Source organism: Pseudophryne corroboree, chromosome 7 (assembly GCF_028390025.1).
Source record: "Pseudophryne corroboree isolate aPseCor3 chromosome 7, aPseCor3.hap2, whole genome shotgun sequence".
Lineage (NCBI taxonomy): Eukaryota > Metazoa > Chordata > Amphibia > Anura > Myobatrachidae > Pseudophryne > Pseudophryne corroboree.
This window is the reverse complement of record NC_086450.1, coordinates 33167768-33188009: the sequence shown is the minus strand read 5'-3', so window position 1 is coordinate 33188009 and position 20242 is coordinate 33167768.

Genomic DNA, 20242 nt, shown 5'->3' with positions numbered 1-20242 from the left:
CGCATGCTCTTCACGTCCAGTGTTGGGAAGGTCAGGCATCGCAACTGACACAATTGGACTCTCCTTGTGGATTTGGGATTTCGAAGAACGCACAGTTCTTTGCGGTGCTTTTGCCAGCTTGAGTCTTTTCAGTTTTCTAGCGAGAGGCTGAGTGCTTCCATCCTCATGTGAAGCTGAACCACTAGCCATGAACATAGGCCAGGGCCTCAGCCGTTCCTTGCCACTCCGCGTGGTAAATGGCATATTGGCAAGTTTACGCTTCTCCTCCGACAATTTTATTTTAGGTTTTGGAGTCCTTTTTTTACTGATATTTGGTGTTTTGGATTTGACATGCTCTGTACTATGACATTGGGCATCGGCCTTGGCAGACGACGTTGCTGGCATTTCATCGTCTCGGCCATGACTAGTGGCAGCAGCTTCAGCACGAGGTGGAAGTGGATCTTGATCTTTCCCTAATTTTGGAACCTCAACATTTTTGTTCTCCATATTTTAATAGGCACAACTAAAAGGCACCTCAGGTAAACAATGGAGATGGATGGATACTAGTATACAATTATGGATGGACTGCCGAGTGCCGACACAGAGGTAGCTACAGCCGTGGACTATTGTACTGTACTGTGTCTGCTGCTAATATAGACTGGATGATAATGAGATGTAGTATGTATGTATAAAGAAGAAAAAAAAAAAACCACGGGTAGGTGGTATACAATTATGGATGGACTGCCGAGTGCCGACACAGAGGTAGCTACAGCCGTGGACTACCGTACTGTGTCTGCTGCTAATATAGACTGGTTGATAATGAGATGTAGTATGTATAAAGAAGAAAGAAAAAAAAAACCACGGGTAGGTGGTATACAATTATGGACGGACTGCCGAGTGCCGACACAGAGGTAGCTACAGCCGTGGACTACCGTACTGTGTCTGCTGCTAATATAGACTGGTTGATAATGAGATGTAGTATGTATAAAGAAGAAAGAAAAAAAAAAACCACGGGTAGGTGGTATACAATTATGGACGGACTGCCGAGTGCCGACACAGAGGTAGCTACAGCCGTGGACTACCGTACTGTACTGTGTCTGCTGCTAATATAGACTGGATGATAATGAGATGTAGTATGTATAAAGAAGAAAGAAAAAAAAACACGGGTAGGTGGTATACAATTATGGACGGACTGCCGAGTGCCGACACAGAGGTAGCTACAGCCGTGGACTACCGTACTGTACTGTGTCTGCTGCTAATATAGACTGGTTGATAAAGAGATGTAGTATGTATGTATAAAGAAGAAAGAAAAAAAAACCACGGGTAGGTGGTATACAATTATGGATGGACTGCCGAGTGCCGACACAGAGGTAGCTACAGCCGTGGACTACTGTACTGTGTCTGCTGCTAATATAGACTGGTTGATAAAGAGATGTAGTATGTATGTATAAAGAAGAAAGAAAAAAAAACCACGGGTAGGTGGTATACAATTATGGACGGACTGCCGAGTGCCGACACAGAGGTAGCTACAGCCGTGGACTACCGTACTGTACTGTGTCTGCTGCTAATATAGACTGGTTGATAAAGAGATGTAGTATGTATGTATAAAGAAGAAAGAAAAAAAAACCACGGGTAGGTGGTATACAATTATGGATGGACTGCTGAGTGCCGACACAGAGGTAGCTACAGCCGTGGACTACTGTACTGTGTCTGCTGCTAATATAGACTGGTTGATAAAGAGATGTAGTATGTATGTATAAAGAAGAAAGAAAAAAAAACCACGGGTAGGTGGTATACAATTATGGACGGACTGCCGAGTGCCGACACAGAGGTAGCTACAGCCGTGGACTACCGTACTGTACTGTGTCTGCTGCTAATATAGACTGGTTGATAAAGAGATGTAGTATGTATGTATAAAGAAGAAAGAAAAAAAAACCACGGGTAGGTGGTATACAATTATGGATGGACTGCCGAGTGCCGACACAGAGGTAGCTACAGCCGTGGACTACTGTACTGTGTCTGCTGCTAATATAGACTGGTTGATAAAGAGATGTAGTATGTGTGTATAAGAAGAAAGAAAAAAAAACCACGGGTAGGTGGTATACAATTATGGATGGACTGCCGAGTGCCGACACAGAGGTAGCTACAGCCGTGAACTACCGTACTGTGTCTGCTGCGACTGGATGATAAATAATGATATAAAAAATATATATATATCACTACTGCAGCCGGACAGGTATATATTATATAATGACGGACCTGCTGGACACTGTCTGTCAGCAGAATGAGTTTTTTATAGAATAAAAAAAAAAACACCACACAAGTCACACGACGAGTGTTTAACTTTTTCAGGCAATCACAATATAGTATACTACTAACTATACTGGTGGTCAGTGTGGTCAGGTCACTGGTCAGTCACACTGGCAGTGGCACTCCTGCAGCAAAAGTGTGCACTGTTTAATTTTAATAATATGTACTCCTGGCTCCTGCTATAACCTATAACTGGCACTGCTCCCCAGTCTCCCCCACAATTATAAGCTGTGTGAGCACAGTCAGATATATACATAGATGATGCAGCACACTGGGCTGAGCAGTGCACACAGATATGGTATGTGACTGAGTCACTGTGTATCGTTTTTTTCAGGCAGAGAACGGATTATATTAAATAAAACTGCACTGTCTGGTGGTCACTGTGGTCAGTCACTACTAAACTCTGCACTCTCTACAGTACTCCTAAGCTCCAGTAAATCAAGTGTCTCTGTCTCAAATCAATCTCACTCTCTCTCTTCTAATCTAAATGGAGAGGACGCCAGCCACGTCCTCTCCCTATCAATCTCAATGCACGTGTGAAAATGGCGGCGACGCGCGGCTCCTTATATAGAATCCGAGTCTCGCGAGAATCCGACAGCGTCATGATGACGTTCGGGCGCGCTCGGGTTAACCGAGCAAGGCGGGAAGATCCGAGTCGCTCGGACCCGTGAAAAAAAACATGAAGTTCGGGCGGGTTCGGATTCCGAGGAACCGAACCCGCTCATCTCTAGCTGCCACCCCCAATGGTTAGGGTTAGGGCAGGGGGCAGGAGAGGGGTAAAATACTTACCCCTGTCTGGTGTCAGGATCCTCATTGTCGGGATACCGAGGTCAGTCATGTGACTGCCAGCATCGCAACAGCCGGTATTTCATACCCAACCCATTGTGTCCTAGATCACATTATGCAACTGACTCTGGGGGTCATTCCGAGTTGATCGCTCGCTAGCAGTTTTTAGCAGCCATGCAAACGCATTGTCGCCGCCCACTGGGGAGTGTATTTTCGCTTTGCAGAAGTGCGAACGCTTGTGCAGCAGAGCGCCTGCAAAATCTTTTTGTGCAAAACAAGACCAGCCCTGTAGTTACTCTTTGTGTGCGTTGATTCTAACGACAGGGGGACGGCTTTTGACGTCACACACCCGCCCAGCCACGCCTGCGTTTTTTCTAAGCTCTCCCTGAAAATGGTCAGTTACCACCCTGAAACGCCCACTACATGTCAATCTTCCTGCGTTCGGCCGTGCGACTGAAAAGTTCGTTACACTCTGTGCAAACCCACAACGCTCATTGTACCCGTACGACGCGCCTGCGCATCGCGGTGCATACGCATGCGCAGAAATGCCGAATTTTAGCCTGATCGCTGCGCTGTGAACAACGGCAGCTAGCAATCAACTCGGAATGACCCCCTCTGACATGTGCACAGATGCTAATGGCGAGATTTTGCATACAGCACACCTTTTTTCAAGCACAGCAGCACAGCCTCCACTCTTTCTCTCTCCAAGGCCTGATACATCTTCCCCTAGTACCACATGAAAGCAGCCAGCTTGTCACAGTGACTACATTCGGTAAGTGTCCATTGCACTCAGTACAGATACAACAATTTCCTCGCTGTCTTGTCCCTTCATTCGCTGTAATTTCACCGATTACAGATCATTTTCGGGGCTGGAAATGCGATCTATTAATCAGTTCTCCATGAATTGATGGTGACGGCACTTGGGAACTGCTTGTCTCTCAGAGATAATGGTGGAATAGTCGGCAATGACGTGCGATGCTGATTATCATTGTAAATTTATACTTACTGGTTCGCTCGTTGTATGTAAGTGACAGGTCCCATTTTTCCACTGAAGGGATTTCTGTTGCCTGTTACTGTGTCTCCCCATAGCTGTAATTATCATTATTTTAGCTCAGGCTTGTAGAGAGACTATCTCCTGTATTTCATATGTTCCTGCTCCTGCACAGAAATCTGACAGTGACATATACCAGGGGGTGGCATTCAGTATGCCAGCTGTTGGGATCCTGGCGCTCAGTATGCCAGCTGTTGGGACCCCGGCGCTCAGTATGCCGGCTGTTGGGATCCCAGCGCTCAGTATGCTGCTGTTGGGATCCCGGCGCTCAGTATGCCAGCTATTGGGATCTTGGCGCTTAGTATGCCAGCTGTTGGGATCCCGGCGCTCAGTATGCTGGCTGTTGGGATCCCGGTGCTCAGTATGCCGGCTGTCGGGATCCTGGCGCTCAGTATGCTAGCTGTTGGGATCCCGGCGCTTAGTATGCCGGCTGTCGGGATCCCGGCGCTCAGTATGCCGTCTGTTGTGATCCCGACGCTCAGTATGCTGACTGTCGGGATCCCGGCGCTCAGTATGCCGGCTGTTGGGATCCCGACGCTCAGTATGCCGGATGTTGGGATCCCGACGCTCCGTATGCCGGCTGTTGGGAACCCGGCGCTCAGTATGCCAGCTGTCGGGATCCCGGCGCTCAGTATGCCGGCTGTCGGGATCCTGGTGCTCAGTATGCCGGCTGTCGGGATCCCGGCGCTTAGTATGCCAGCTGTAGGGATCCCGGCGCTCAGTATGACGACTGTCAGGATTCCGGCGCTCAGTATGCCGGCTGTTGGGATCCCGTCGCTCAGTATGCCGGCTGTTGGGATCCTGGTGCTCAGTATGCCAGCTGTTGGGAACCCGGCGCTCAGTATGCCGGCTGTTGGGATCCCAGCGCTCAGTATGCTGGCTGTTGGGATCCCGGCGCTCAGTATGGCAGCTATTGGGATCTTGGCGCTTAGTATGCCAGCTGATGGGATCCCGGCGCTCAGTATGCCAGCTATTGGGATCCCGGCGCTCAGTATGCTGGCTGTTGGGATCCCGGTGCTCAGTATGCCGGCTGTCGGGATCCTGGCGCTCAGTATGCTAGCTGTTGGGATCCCGGCGCTTAGTATGCCAGCTGTTGGGATCCCGGCACTCAGTATGCCGTCTGTTGTGATCCCGACGCTCAGTATGCCGACTGTCGGGATCCCAGCTCTCAGTATGCCGGCTGTTGGGATCCCGACGCTCAGTATACCGGATGTTGGGATCCTGACGCTCCGTATGACGGCTGTTGGGAACCCGGCGCTCAGTATGCCAGCTGTCGGGATCCCGGCGCTCAGTATGCCGGCTGTCGGGATCCTGGTGCTCAGTATGCCGGCTATCGGGGACCCCGGCGCTTAGTATGCCAGCTGCGGGGATCCCGGCGCTCAGTATGACGACTGTCGGGATCCCGGCGCTCAGTATGCCGGCTGTTGGGATCCCGTCGCTCAGTATGCCGGCTGTTGGGATCCCGGCGCTCAGTATGCCGGCTGTTGGGATCCTGGCGCTCAGTATGTCGGCTGTCGGGATCCCAGCGCTCAGTATGCCGGCTGTTGGGATCCCGGCGCTCAGTATGCCGGCTGTCGGGATCCCGGCGCTCAGTATGCTGGCTGTTGGGAACCCGACACCCGGTATACTGACAGCTATTCTCCCTCTTGGGGGTCCACGACCGTCCTGGAGGGAGACTAAATAGCGCCACCGTGCCCGCAGAGTGGTGAGCGCAGTGAGCCCGCAAGGGGATCATTTGCACTCGCCCAGCTGTCGGTATGCCAGCGGTCAGTATGCTGGCTGTCGGGATCCCGGCGCTCAGTATGCCGGCTGTTGGGAAACCGACACCCGGTATACCAACAGCTATTCTCCCTCTTGGGGGTCCACGACCCTCCTGGAGGGAGACTAAATAGCGCCACCGTGCCCACAGAGTGGTGAGCGCAGTGAGCCCGCAAGGGGATCATTTGTACTCGCCCACCTGTCGGTATGCCAGCTGTTGGGATCCCGACGCTCAGTATGCCGGCTGTTGGGATCCCGGCGCTCAGTGTGCCGGCTGTCAGGATCCTGGCGCTCAGTATGCTGGCTGTTGGGTTCCCGGCACTCAGTATGCCAGCTGTTGGGATCCCGGCGCCTAGTATGCCAGCTGTTGGGATCCCGGCGCTCAGTATGCCAGCTGTCGGGATCCCAGCGCTCAGTATGCCGGCTGTTGGGATCCCGGCGCTCAGTATGCCAGCTGTTGGGATCCCGGTGCTCAGTGTGCCGGCTGTCGGGATCCCGACGCTCAGTATGCCGGCTGTCAGGATCCCGGCGCTCAGTATGCCGGCTGTCGGGATCCCGGCGCTCAGTATGCCGGGTGTTGGGAACCCGACACCCGGTATACCGACAGCTATTCTCCCTCTTGGGGTCCACGACCATCCTGGAGGGAGACTAAATAGCGCCACCGTGCCCGCAGAGTGGTGAGCGCAGTGAGCCCGCAAGGGGATCATTTGCACTCGCCCAGCTGTCGGGATCCCGGCGCTCAGTATGCCGGCTGTCGGGATCCCGGCGCTCAGTATGCCGGTTGTTGGGATCCCGACACCCGGCATACCAACAGCTATTCTCCCTCTTGGGGGTCCACGACCCTCCTGGAGGGAGAAAAAATAGCGCCACCGTGCCCGCAGACTGGTGAGCGCAGTGAGCCTGCAAGAGGATCATATGCGCTCGCCCAGCTGTCTGTATGCCGGCGGTCGGGATCCCGGCGCCGGTAAACTGGCCGCCAAGATCTCGGCCGCTGGCATACCATACTACACCCATACTAGTGGCCTGCAGGAGAGAATGTCACATCTGTGTTTTCACACTGTAAATTGGTATCTTCTGTCATTCGATGGGGTATGGATCACTGGGTCAACCCTAATTAAGTCACCAGTTATTAGGTCGACCACTAATGGTCCACATGGTCAAATGGTCGACGTGAGCATAAGGTCACCATGTGAAAGGACGACAGTGCAAAGGTCAAAAGTTCAACACTTGAAAAGGTCAACATGACAAATGGTCGACACAAAAAAGTTGACAACGTATTTTTTTGTGTGTGTTGTTTTCTTCATAAGAGTACAGGGAACCCCAATTAGTGTATGGCGTCCCCTCGCTTTGCTCGCAATGCTGTAGGTTACTATTCACAATCGTAGTCCACGTGGATGGTAAAGTATGAATAAGGTTGAAAAAAAAAAAAAACAAGTGTCGACTATTTGAACCTGTCAAATTTTTGTACCTAGCAAAATCTTGCACTTTTGACCTTTTACATATCGACCTAATGCCCATGTCTACTATTAGTGGTCCGTCCTATTGACTGCTAATCTAATTAAAGTCGACCTAGATCCCGGATACCAATTTGATGCTATTTTTGCTGAGCCATATGAGATGCATTATATACAACAATGGTTATACTGGTGAAGGCATGAATATAATAGCTCACCAGCCGGTGTCTGTACTCAAGGGGCCTAATTCAGACCTGATCGGTGCCGTGCGTTTTTTCACACAGCAGCCGATCAGGTCTGAACTGTGTATGCGCCGGTGCCTCAGTCCGCCGGCGTATGCTAGACAGCCGACGGCTGTCTCAGCCCTGCAATCACCTCTGCCTGATTGACAGGCAGAGACGGTCGCTGGGCGGGAGGGGGAGGGCCAGCGGCGTTTGTGCCCTCTTTTGGTTTGCGTTTGTGTACTCTTCCAGTACAAAAGCATCGCCGCTGTGCGATGCTTTTGTACTTGTGTGGGGGTGGGGGAGTCGGCCCTGACATGCGGGGCGGACTAGCCCTGTGCTGGGCGTCCCCCCACATGTCTGTGTGACTGATCGTATATGTGCTAAATTTAGCACATCTACGATCAGGTCTGAATTAGGCCCAAGATGCGGATAGTGGTGCAAGGTGCTGGAATAGCGGTTTAAGGCTACACAAGCTAAGAGGGAAATGTCCTTCTCCCACTATGTCACTCTTCCCAGTAACAAGATGACGCTGTGCATGAGCAGTACTGTCTGTGGCGGTCATCTTGGTTAGGGAATGAAATAACCCTGGAGGAACCATCTTGGAATATACACAGTAGCGCTCTTCTGTAGCCTACTAAAACCTCCTTTCGCTGCAAGCTTCTCCATGTTACATAAAAACTCAAATAAAGCTTCTTGTAGCAACCCGTAACAAAAGTGTAGTTAAACAAAAAAAAAAAAAAAAATCAACATATCAAGTGACTTTGGTTTAGCCTCCTTGATAAGTAAATCAGCAAGACTTTTCTCGCTGACTGCATGGACCATGGTAAAAATCTTTCATCTCACAAACTTTGCACTGCTGCCACTGTCATCACTTTTCATGTCTTTTGCACTTGTGACTTTTAAATCTTGCAAAGTCTCTTTCCCTATTTTGGATTTCCACTCACAAAACACCAATCTTTCTTTAGCTTCTGGATATCTTGAGGTTCACTAAATGCAATGTTTGCAAATTTCTCATCATACCTCTTATGTGGTTTACCGATATTTGATACAGCAGACAATTGTTCTGTGAGTGAACTTCCACGCTGGCAGTCTCTGGTTCAGATATATCTCCAGCTACTGGCGGGTGTGGTATAGCTCATAGTTAAAAGATAGACAGTCATTAGTTAGACACTATATGGTCGACAGTCAAAAGTCAGACAGGGTCAAAAGTCAGACAGTCAAAAGTCAGACAGGGTCAAAAGTCAGACAGGGTCAAAAGTTAGACAGTCAAATGTCAGACAGTCAAAAGTCAGACAGGGTCAAACGTCAGACAGTCAAAAGTCAGACAGGGTCAAAAGTCAGACAGGGTCAAAAGTCAGACAGTCAAAAGTCAGACAGGGTCAAAAGTCAGACAGTCAAAAGTCAAACAGGGTCAAAAGTCAGACAGGGTCATAAGTCAGACACACACAAAAATATTTTTTTTTGTGTTTGTAAACATTTTTAACCCAAAATTGGTGAAATTTGTCCGCTCGCCACGCTTCGGGCTCGGTGTCTCATTCCGCTCCGCTTCACTCACCACAACTTTACTAAAAGGTAATAGTTTGTGTGACATGGATAGTAAATGAGGCAAAAGTTGTAAAAAACTGAAAAATCAAACATTTTTTTGTGTGTCTGACTTTTGACTGTCTGACTTTTGACCCTGTCTGACTTTTGACTGTCTGACTTTTGACCCTGTCTGACTTTTGACTGTCTGACTTTTGACCCTGTCTGACTTTTGACTGTCTGACTTTTGACCTTGTCTGACTTTTGACCCTGTCTGACTTTTGACTGTCGACCATATAGTGTCTAACTAATGACTGTCTATCTTTTACCTATCTGTCTATAGACAGGAACCCCTACTGGCATGTCCAGTGACACATACTTTTTCTGCAAGTCACACTTTTCTGTAACTTGAGCTGTTTCTTTGAATATAATATCTGATAATACCATTTGACTTTCACCGAACTAAAAGGTCAGACTGTCTTGACTCCTGGTGCAGTACTTGTTTACATGCCTCTGTAAAAGTATCTGCATGTGCACAAGTCTATCACTGTGTTATTGGAGCACCACTGTACTCTACAGCTGTACAGTACTTAGCTCAAGAGAGACTGATACCTTATATTGACTGCTGTTTATCTTATGTCATGTATATCCTGTTATATTTAATAATACCTACTCTGGTTTGGAATCAACATGTGGACTATCCTGCTTGCTCAAATCTGCCATGCACCTACCAACTTGTAGACAAACGCCACTTCTGGATTCCCTCTCCATCACGCAGTGGCTTGCCACGTCAGCTCCATTGGGGAAGCGAGTGAAGGATAGATGTGCGGTACTCTCTGTAGTCAGGTATTATCTGTAGAAAACATATTAATGGGAGACCCTCCAACTCTTGCGTGTTTGTAAGAAGGCTATGGGTCTGATCTGAGTCACACGCAATGTCAAAGTTCACATAGTTGAGCAGTTATTGCAACTGTGCTTGCACGAAAAGTTCTGAAAACCCCTATGGCGCACGCATTGTGCAGAGTGTACACACAACGGTGTTGTTGCGATTGGGTCAGACGATTTCAGAAATGTGGTAGAAAGTGATGGGCGTTCCCAGGCAGTGACTGGGAGGTGGCTAGTAGTGCATGAGATCATTCACAGGGCGCGTTATGGGAGTGCCCGGGTGTGTCAATACAAGTGGCTATGTTCGAAGACGCACAGTCACAGACGACCATGGTCAGACTGAGAAACTGCACCTGCCATAGGGCTCCTGCAAATTTCAGTGGTGCAACAATCGGTATTTTAGCATGCATGGGTGCTAAAGGTAGGTGTCTCAGTCCTGCAGGATGTACACAAGGGCAGGAGTACGAAGGAAATTTGCATAAACTCACAGATGGGCAACTGCCAAATACACACTGCTGTTTGCTTTTGCATGCCACTCAGAATCAGCCTCCTATGTACTAACAACCCGGGTACCAAGAAAACACAAAATGACATCTACTGTATTGTACTATGGTGGTCATTCCGAGTTGTTCGCTAGCTGCACTCGTTCGCTGTGCAGCGATTATGCAAAAAAAGGCACTTCTGCGCAATGCGCACGCGCGGTGTATTATTACAACGAACAATGTAGTTTCACACAGGGTCTAGAGATGCTTTTCAGTCTCACAGGCAGGAGTGATTGACATGAAGTGGGCGTTTCTGGGTGTCACCTGACCGTTTTCAGGGAGTGTTCGGAAAGACGCAGGCGTGCCAGGAAAAACACAGGCGTGGCTGGGCGAACGCAGGGCGTGTTTGTGACGTCAAATCCGGAACTGAACAGTCTGAAGTGATCGCAAGCGCTGAGTAGGTCTGGAGCTACTCTGAAACTGCACAAAATTATTTTGTAGCCGCTCTGCGATCCTTTCGTTCGCACTTCTACTAAGCTAAAATACACTCCCAGTGGGCGGCGGCATAGCGTTTGCACGGCTGCTAAAAACAGCTAGCGAGCGATCAACTCGGAATGACCACCTATGTACAATCCCCCATCACATGCTCCTAATGCTTTCATTTAATACCATCTGCTCTTTTGGTAGCACAAAACTTGACCTCACCGAGCAGTAAATGTCCTGCGAGCGCGATACACTGCAGATGCACCGGAATAAAATATAAAATGTCAATCAAAGAATAAAAGCCTTAAAAATCTCTCTCTTCTTTGATCAATAGGCCCCCGTGGATCTCCAGCCTTCTGATTCCATGCGTTGTTACAGGAGATAAATGCTCCTTTAGCTTCATACAATAAATTCAGTTGCTAGAACAGAACGCATTAGAAGCCCTCGGCCCCCATCCACACAAATATAATGATTGTGTTTTCAGGCCATGCTGGCCTAACAAAGATCCCTAGTTCAGCTCAGTCACAATTCTTTTCTTCAATCACCAAATACCAGGGCAGCTATTGATTCCTGAGCTGCCTGTAAAAAACAGGCAGGAGCTTCAGCAATTATAGTGGAAGAATTAAAAAACTTTGCAGAAGGAGCAGCCGGAATTAATGACCTCACTTGAAACAGTTTCACAGACTGAGCAATAAGCGCAGTATAGGCGCCTTCCGTTCCAGACGCAAATATCGCTAATCAGGCCGCAGGGGATCATTATTAATACCCATTATCACGCCCAATTTTTCACTGTATATTCCACTTTCACCAGACGATAACACCCATGTCTGGTAGTAGATACCAGAAAATATCCCCAACTTATCTGTACAGGATTCCATTTAGGAACGGGTTCTCCCTGTCTAGACCCGACCTGATTCTTTTCACAAAACAGAGACTCCCACTCGCACTGTTGGGCATTTCCATCTCTGTGCTGATTCCCCAGGTGCAGTTTATCCGCCCAGGTATACCCGCCTGTGTGAGCGGCCTTGTGTCTTTAGATGCAGACGCTTTCAGCAACTTGCCCGCGTCAGCTTAGTCATCCGTCTTGGTATACCCCCGGGAACGTCCACTAAAATCCACAGACTGTGCGTCCAATTCTTGCACCATGTTCCCAGGGGATGCAGTTAGGTTCCCAACAGACGGGATTCCGATGGTAGATATACCGACGTCGGGATCCTGAAGGAAACTGCAAGCCTGGTGTCTACAGATGCCGCTTGGGATACCGGCGTCACAATACCGACAGCTGGAATCCCAAACGACCATCCAACGGGAAGCACTGCTGTCCTTTCTCAGGTGGTGGAGGGTTAGGTTTAGGCAGCAGAAGAGGGGTTAGGGTGAAGGTGAAGGGACGGGAAGGTTAGGGCTAGGGACCGGCAAGGGAGGGTTAGGTTTAGGCACATAGAAGGGGAGGTTAGGGTTAGGCATCAAGCGAGGAGGGTTAGATTTAGGCAGAGGGGAAGGGAGGGTTAGGGTAGGGTGCAGTTTAGAATCCTGACAGAGGTCGGGTAAGCTTGTTACCCCTGAACCCCTAACCCTCCCTCACCGCAGCCTAAACCTAACCCTTTCCCACCAAAGCTTAGCCCTAACCCTCCCCGGTGGTACCTAATCCTAACCCGCCCTCCCTGCAGCCTAAACCTAACAATTCCCCCCCTACCTGCAGCCTAACCCCCCCCCCCCCCCCATGCAGCCTAAACCTCCCCACTCGTCTTACCATTCCAGCAGCCCAGCAGTCACTCGATCGGAACCTTGGCTATCGAGATGCTGGCGCCTCCGATTCGTGATCTCATTTGGGATGCCGGCGCCAGCATTCTGGTCAGTGTCGGGATTCCGGCGTCGGTATTTCAATAGCCGGGATCCCGACCTTCAGGATCCTGACCGAGTTCCCTATACAAAGGCCTAGAAAATGGCGATGCTGAGCCGTCCGCAGCACTGGAGCTGTTTGTTTTCCCGGAGATTGGGCGTACTGGGCAGCGATTCACATCTCGCTTTTATTGAAAATTCACCTTTGAACGCTGACTTCATGGAAGCTGAGATCCGAGTTACACCGGGAATATGACTGTGGCTAGGTTCATAGGTCATGAGGAAAAGTGAGACAAAGAGTGAATAACAAACGTACGATAAGAGATACAGAGCGGAGCCCGGCACTGCTGCCGAATAGTTAAAAAGCCGCTTATAACTGGGATTTATGGGGACTAATATACTAGAAGAAAAACTCAATTATAGATGGTTATCAAAGCTCCACAGACATAACAAACACATTCCAAATATACAGCAATGAGGAGCGAGCGGCTTTCACAGGAGACCGTGATAAACCGATGCAATCCAGTCTAATTAAATGCTGCTTACCGGCCAATAATAAATACTTAATCTAGAGTCCCAACATTATCCCAACATTCATAAAGGCCGTTCTCTGTGTTCCTGGCTGGGAGACAAGTCCGAGAGATTCACAGAAGCCAACAGGAAAAGTCCAAACTTTCAGCATTCGTCACAAATGCATGTACTGAAAGCAAAGACTCCGTAACTGCGCCAGATACCAACTTTAGCATATGCGCTACCTTCCTGAATATCACTTGGAAGATGGCGCTGGTCGCACAAGGTAGCATACTTGAATACCCTCCTGGAATGGCTGGGAGGCTCCCGAAAATCCCCCGGGAAAGGTAGGCAAATGTCCCACAGCGCCGCAGCTCCCTCGCACACCCCTTACAGAGAACAAGTGGGCAGTCCGAGGGGACCCTATGACGCAATTCGTGCTGAATTGCGCCAACGTAGCTCTGCCCCCGCTGTACAATGCCTGTAATAGAGGCACTGTATAGCGGGGGCGTGGCCACAGCGACACGACCACAAGCGCTAAGCCCCCTATGCTGCCTCAACTACATAGCCACGCCCCCTATGTCATGTCACATCCGCCCTCCCCACCTCCTGCTGTGCCGAGCTGGCTGTCCTCTCCCGGAGGGGGCAGCCAGAGTGTCGGCAACTCTGTGACGGAGGTGGTGGGGGGCGGCTTCATGTAGGAGCAGGATGCTGCACACAGGACCCTGGGACATAAATATACCTCTGATATACACACACTCACACATACACACAGTGACTTGCAAAGGAGTAAACATGCAGGGGTATCGTTATCGGTTGGTTCTATATCGGAGTGGCTGAAGGGACCTAGTGACGTACCTAGGGGAGGAGCTACGTCACCAGGGGGAGGAGCTACGGGCGAACAGGCTACCCGAAAAGTACCCTCGCGGGCTCGCTTCGCTCGCCACGCTTCGGGCACGGTGGCTCGCTCCGCTTCGCTCACCACCTAATTACTAAAGGTAATAGTTGGTGGCGTGGATAGTAGAGGAACTATCCCGCTGGCCCAGCTCCTCCCCCTTGCATCGTAACTCCTCCCCCTTACGGAAAAGGTCCCTTAGCCCACTTGATTCTAGCATCTACCGTAACGATACTGTATATCGCATGATCGTACACCGGGTTGTGTAGTGTGTAAGGCCACACAATATATTGGTCCTCAGGACGGCTGGGTCACACATTCTCCTAACTGTTTTTTTCTTTTAAAGAATGCTACTTGCAAACGTATTCAGCCCCCAGGAATACGGCCATTAGGTCGACCACACTTAGATATGGTCACTAGGCCGACATGGAAAAAGGTTGACATGCGTTTTTCACTTTTATTTTTTTACCTTTTTCATACTTTACGATCCACGTGGACTACGACTGGGAATAGTAACCAGTGCCGAGCGCAGCGGTAGCCTAAGTGTTGTCCACCTAATGACCCATACCCAACCCCCAGCAGACTAATGCTTAGTAGAACCATCTTTTGCTGCAATAACATTGCCGCTTGGTGACAACACTTGTAACTATTAGGTTTTTTTTTAAATAAATTGCTAGTGCCGAATTATCATTTAAAAAAAACACACACACTATATATACAGTGGAGTCACATTATTATGTCCACCAGCTAATAGCCAGAGTAACCACCGTGTGCAGCGCGGACAGCAGCTAGAGGGGCAGAACTGTCATTTTAAACACACGTCTGGCAGCCCCCAGGTTCAATATGACTGTGAGCTGCTCCACTGTAGGGTGTCGGTCGGCCCTCACGCACCTTCGTAGCCGACGTTCACCTCTCACATCAATAGCACGTGGTGCTCCGCAGTTTCCACGTCGGTTATTTGGTGCCATTTGTCCAGTCACGATACACGTTCACCGCAGCAGCACCCGGACAGGTCACACACTGCGCTGTGTCAGAAATACCGCCACCCTTGTCCCGAAAGCCGACAATCATCCCTTTTTGCAACTCAGATACTCGCCCTTTTTACCCATGACAGCAACGAGTGATATGTGGGCAGACGGCCTATCGCACACCTTATATACCCACCAAGTCAACGCACAACACGTGACGTACTTCATAGGCTACCCACTGCCGACGTCACTTGTAGGAGGTGGTCGTAATAATGTGACTCGACCGTGTATAATATATAACAACTAGCTTTTGTACTGTGTTCATTCTCTGTAGGGTAAAACTACAGCTTTGCTGTCCCAGCTTGGTGAATGAGGCCCCAGAACACGCCGTGCCTGAAGTTTGGGATAAAATGACACTTCTCTCTGTTATGTAAAGTGAAATTTCACAGAATGTAATAAATAAAGTGTATGGTGCTCGGAAGTTTCCTGTAATTGATATTAAAACTTGAATGTTGCAGTGTTCTCCACACGTGTCAAGCTGTACTTCAACATCGTTAATTTCTGCCGCTGTTTATTACACAAATGTTTTCTGCCTGATTAATAAGTGTGTGGAGCAGCCATTAAGATTCTGCTACACGCGCCGCGAGCACGATGCGTTTTCGCACAGTCCTCACCTTTGTGCCGTAACCTGCAGACATAATTATACTAAATTTCCGCACTCTGACCTTAGCTAATTGCAATATCTTACCCAGATTACACGAGACTCCTCCAATCACAATTAGCGGTGATTGTAATCATTCCTTCCTGAAGCAGCTCGGCAAAGTTACAAAGCAATTTACTATCAGAACTTTTGTGTTTTCATGACACCCTCTAATTAAAATACATTATACGTTTCAAAGTAACATAGAGGTGGCTGGCACGTACCTGATTTACATGCAGACTGTTGTCTGAAGCTACTTCTATATGTTACCCAGACCTGATGCACGTCTGGCAGAGGGGAAAAATCCCCTGAAATGTATAGATATATACAAATGTAAATGCTTGAAAAATATTCTGCGTGTCTGTATTCAAAGTGTAAAACGAAAGGTGTGAATCATGTGATCGGAATAGTCTCAGCCATAGACACATTCTTCCCAAACACGTACCCCTTATACGAGTGCAGACATACCTCCAGCTATCACACAGCTCCACGCCTACACCTCCACTTAGGTGCCGATTTATCACCAACCGCATCTGAGGACTATGATGGGATGTGATAAAATTGACCCAATACGCAATTCAATAATTGATTACATCGCATGGATGTATCAATTATCGCATGCAGGGACAGAATTTTCTAGAAAGCTCTGCCCCTGTGATGGGTTCAGTATGAGTTACCGATGGACAGGTTGCCGACGGTCAGTATTCCGACAGTGGCATCTCGTCCTTCAGAATCCCGACAGGCCCCCATTAAGCACCCTTACCCTTACCTTTTCCCTACCTTAACCCTAACCCTCCCTTGTGGGTGCCTAACCCTAACCCTCCCCGTCGGTGCCTAACCCTAACCCTCCCTTCCCCGCTGCCTAAACATAACCCTTCCCGCTTGGTGCCTAATCCTCCCTCTGTGTGTTTAACCCTAACCTTCTGTCATTGGCCACTAACCCTAACCTTCCTGTGGCTGCAACCTAACCCTAACCCCCCTTCTGTGTGCTTAACCCTAACCTTCCGTCCCTGGTCACTAACCCTAACCTTCCCACGGCTGCACCATAACCCCCTTCTATGTGCTTAACCCTAACCTTCTGTCATTGGCCACTAACCCTAACCTTCCTGTGGCTGCAACCTAACCCTAACCCCCCTTCTGTGTGCTTAACCCTAACCTTCTGTCATTGGCCACTAACCCTAACCTTCCCGCGGCTGCAACCTAACCCTAACCCCCCTTCTGTGTGCTTAACCCTAACCTTCCGTCCCTGGTCACTAACCCTAACCTTCCCGCGGCTGCACCCTAACCCCCTTCTATGTGCTTAACCCTAACCTTCCGTCCCTGGCCACTTACCCTAACCTTCCCACAGCTGCACCCTAACCCCCTTCTATGTGCTTAACCCTAACCTTCCGTCCCTGGCCACTTACCCTAACCTTCCCACAGCTGCACCCTAACCCCCTTCTATGTGCTTAGCCCTAACCTTCCGTCCCTGGCCACTTACCCTAACCTTCCCACAGATGCACCCTAATCCCCTTCTATGTGCTTAACCCTAACCTTCCGTCCCTGGTCACTTACCCTAACCTTCCCACAGCTGCACCCTAACCCCCTTCTATGTGCTTAACCCTAACCTTCCGTCCCTGGCCACTTACCCTAACCTTCCCACAGCTGCACCCTAATCCCCTTCTATGTGCTTAACCCTAACCTTCCCACAGATGCACCCTAATCCCCTTCTATGTGCTTAACCCTAACCTTCCGTCCCTGGTCACCTACCCTAACCTTCCCACGGCTGCACCCTAACCCCCTTCTATGTGCTTAACCCTAACCTTCCGTCCCTGGTCACTTACCCTAACCTTCCCACAGCTGCACCCTAATCCCCTTCTTTGTGCTTAACCCTAACCTTCCGTCCCTGGTCACTTACCCTAACCTTCCCACAGCTGCACCCTAATCCCCTTCTGTGTGCTTAACCCTAACCTTCCGTCCCTGGTCACCTACCCTAACCTTCCCACGGCTGCACCCTAACCCCCTTCTATGTGCTTAACCCTAACCTTCCGTCCCTGGCCACTTACCCTAACCTTCCCACAGCTGCACCCTAACCCCCTTCTATGTGCTTAACCCTAACCTTCCGTCCCTGGCCACTTACCCTAACCTTCCCACGGCTGCACCCTAACCCCCTTCTGTGTACTTAACCCTAAACTTCTGTTCCTGGCCACTTACCCTAACCTTCCCACGGCTGCACCCTAACCCCCTTCTGTGTGCTTAACCCTAAATTTCCGTCCCTGGCCACTTACCCTAACCTTCCCACGGCTGCACCCTAACCCCCATCTATGTGCTTAACCCAGAGCCGGCCATAGGCATAGGCAAACTAGGCAATTGCCTAGGGCATTTGATATGCCTAGGGGCATCAGCAGCTTCTGCTGATTAAAATGATATGTGGCATGCCTGTATTCTGTGTGTAGCATTTCATATGCAGATACAGCCACAGTCTCACACAGTATATAGGCATGCTGCATATCATTTTAATCAGCAGAAGCTGCTTGTGCATCCTAGCCACATGGCAATGCAAATAAGATGCATTTTCATAAAAAAAAGGTGCCCAACATTAGTATTGAGGCAAGATTTATGAGGACACATCTGTATCCAAGCAGAGGCAGAGGTCACAGTGTTAGTGGCAGTGTGTGAGTGTTGTGAGCATGTGAGTGGGTTGGTTGTGCAGTAGTGTTCAGAATATGTGTAAGGAGCATTATGTGTCATGTAAAAATGCATTAATAATGTGCAACATATTTGTAGGGGGCACTATGTGTGTCATTATGTGTATAAGGGCATTAATAAAGTGCGGCATATGTGTAACCGGGTACTACTGTATGTGTGTCATTATGTGTATAGGGGCACTAATAATGTGCAGCAAATGTGTAGGGGGCACTATGTGTGTCATTATGTGTATAAGGGCATTAATAATGTGCGGCATATGTGTAAGGGACATTATGTGTAAAAGGACATTAATAAAGGTTGTCATAATGTGTAAGGCGCATTATGTTTATAAGGACATTAATAATGTGTCTCATATGTGTAAGGTGCATTACCGTGTGGGATTATGTGTATAAATGCATTACTAATGTGTGGCATTATGTGTATAAGGTGCTCTACTATGTGGCGCTGCGTATTGAAAGGGCACTACTGTGTCATCTAATGTGAATAAAGAGCAACATGGTGTAGTGTAATGTGAATAAGGAGCAATTCAGTGTGATGTAATGTGAATAAGGGGCTCTACTGTGAGGAGTAACGTTTAAGGTAAAGTGATACTACTGTGGGATGTAATATGAATTATGGACACTATCACGTGATCAAATGTGAATAAAGTTGCAGTATTGTGTGGCGTAATTGGAATTGGGGTTACTATTGTGTGGCCATGCCTCTTGCCAGCAAAAACACACCCCTTTTTGGGCTGTGCACCAAATGTGCGAACTGTTCCTATTTAAAATATAGGGGGTACAAACACCAAAATAAGGACTGCTATGGGTGAGGGGTGATGGTGCTGGGAAAGAGGTGCAAGGTCAGAGGCGGAACCAGCGGTGGTGCAAGGGGGCACCAGCCAAAATCTTGCCTAGGGCATCATATTGGTTAGGGCCGGCTCTGGCTTAACCCTAACCTTCCGTACCTAGCCACTTACCCTAACCTTCCCACAGCTGCACCCTAACCCCCTTCTATGTGCTTAACCCTAACCTTCCGTCCCTGGCCACTTACCCTAACCTTCCCACGGCTGCACCCTAACCCCCTTCTGTGTGCTTAACCCTAACCTTCCGTCCCTGGCCACTTACCCTAACCTTCCCACGGCTGCACCCTAACCCCCTTCTATGTGCTTAACCCTAACCTTCCGTCCCTGGCCACTTACCCTAACCTTCCCACGGCTGCACCCTAACCCCCTTCTATGTGCTTAACCCTAACCTTCCGTCCCTGGCCACCTACCCTAACCTTCCCACGGCTGCACCCTAACCCCCTTCTGTGTGCTTAACCCTAAACTTCTGTTCCTGGCCACTTACCCTAACCTTCCCACAGCTGCACTCTAACCCCCTTCTGTGTGCTTAACCATAACCTTCCGTCCCTGGCCACTTACCCTAACCTTCCCACGGCTGCACCCTAACCCCCTTCTGTGTGCTTAACCCTAAACTTCTGTTCCTGGCCACTTACCCTAACCTTCCCACGGCTGCACCCTAACCCCGTTCTGTGTGCTTAACCCTAACCTTCCGTCCCTGGCCACTTACCCTAACCTTCCCACGGCTGCACCCTAACCCCCTTCTATGTGCTTAACCCTAACCTTCCGTCCCTAGCCACTTACCCTAACCTTCCCACGGCTGCACCCTAACCCCCTTCTATGTGCTTAACCCTAACCTTCCGTCCCTGGCCACTTACCCTAACCTTTC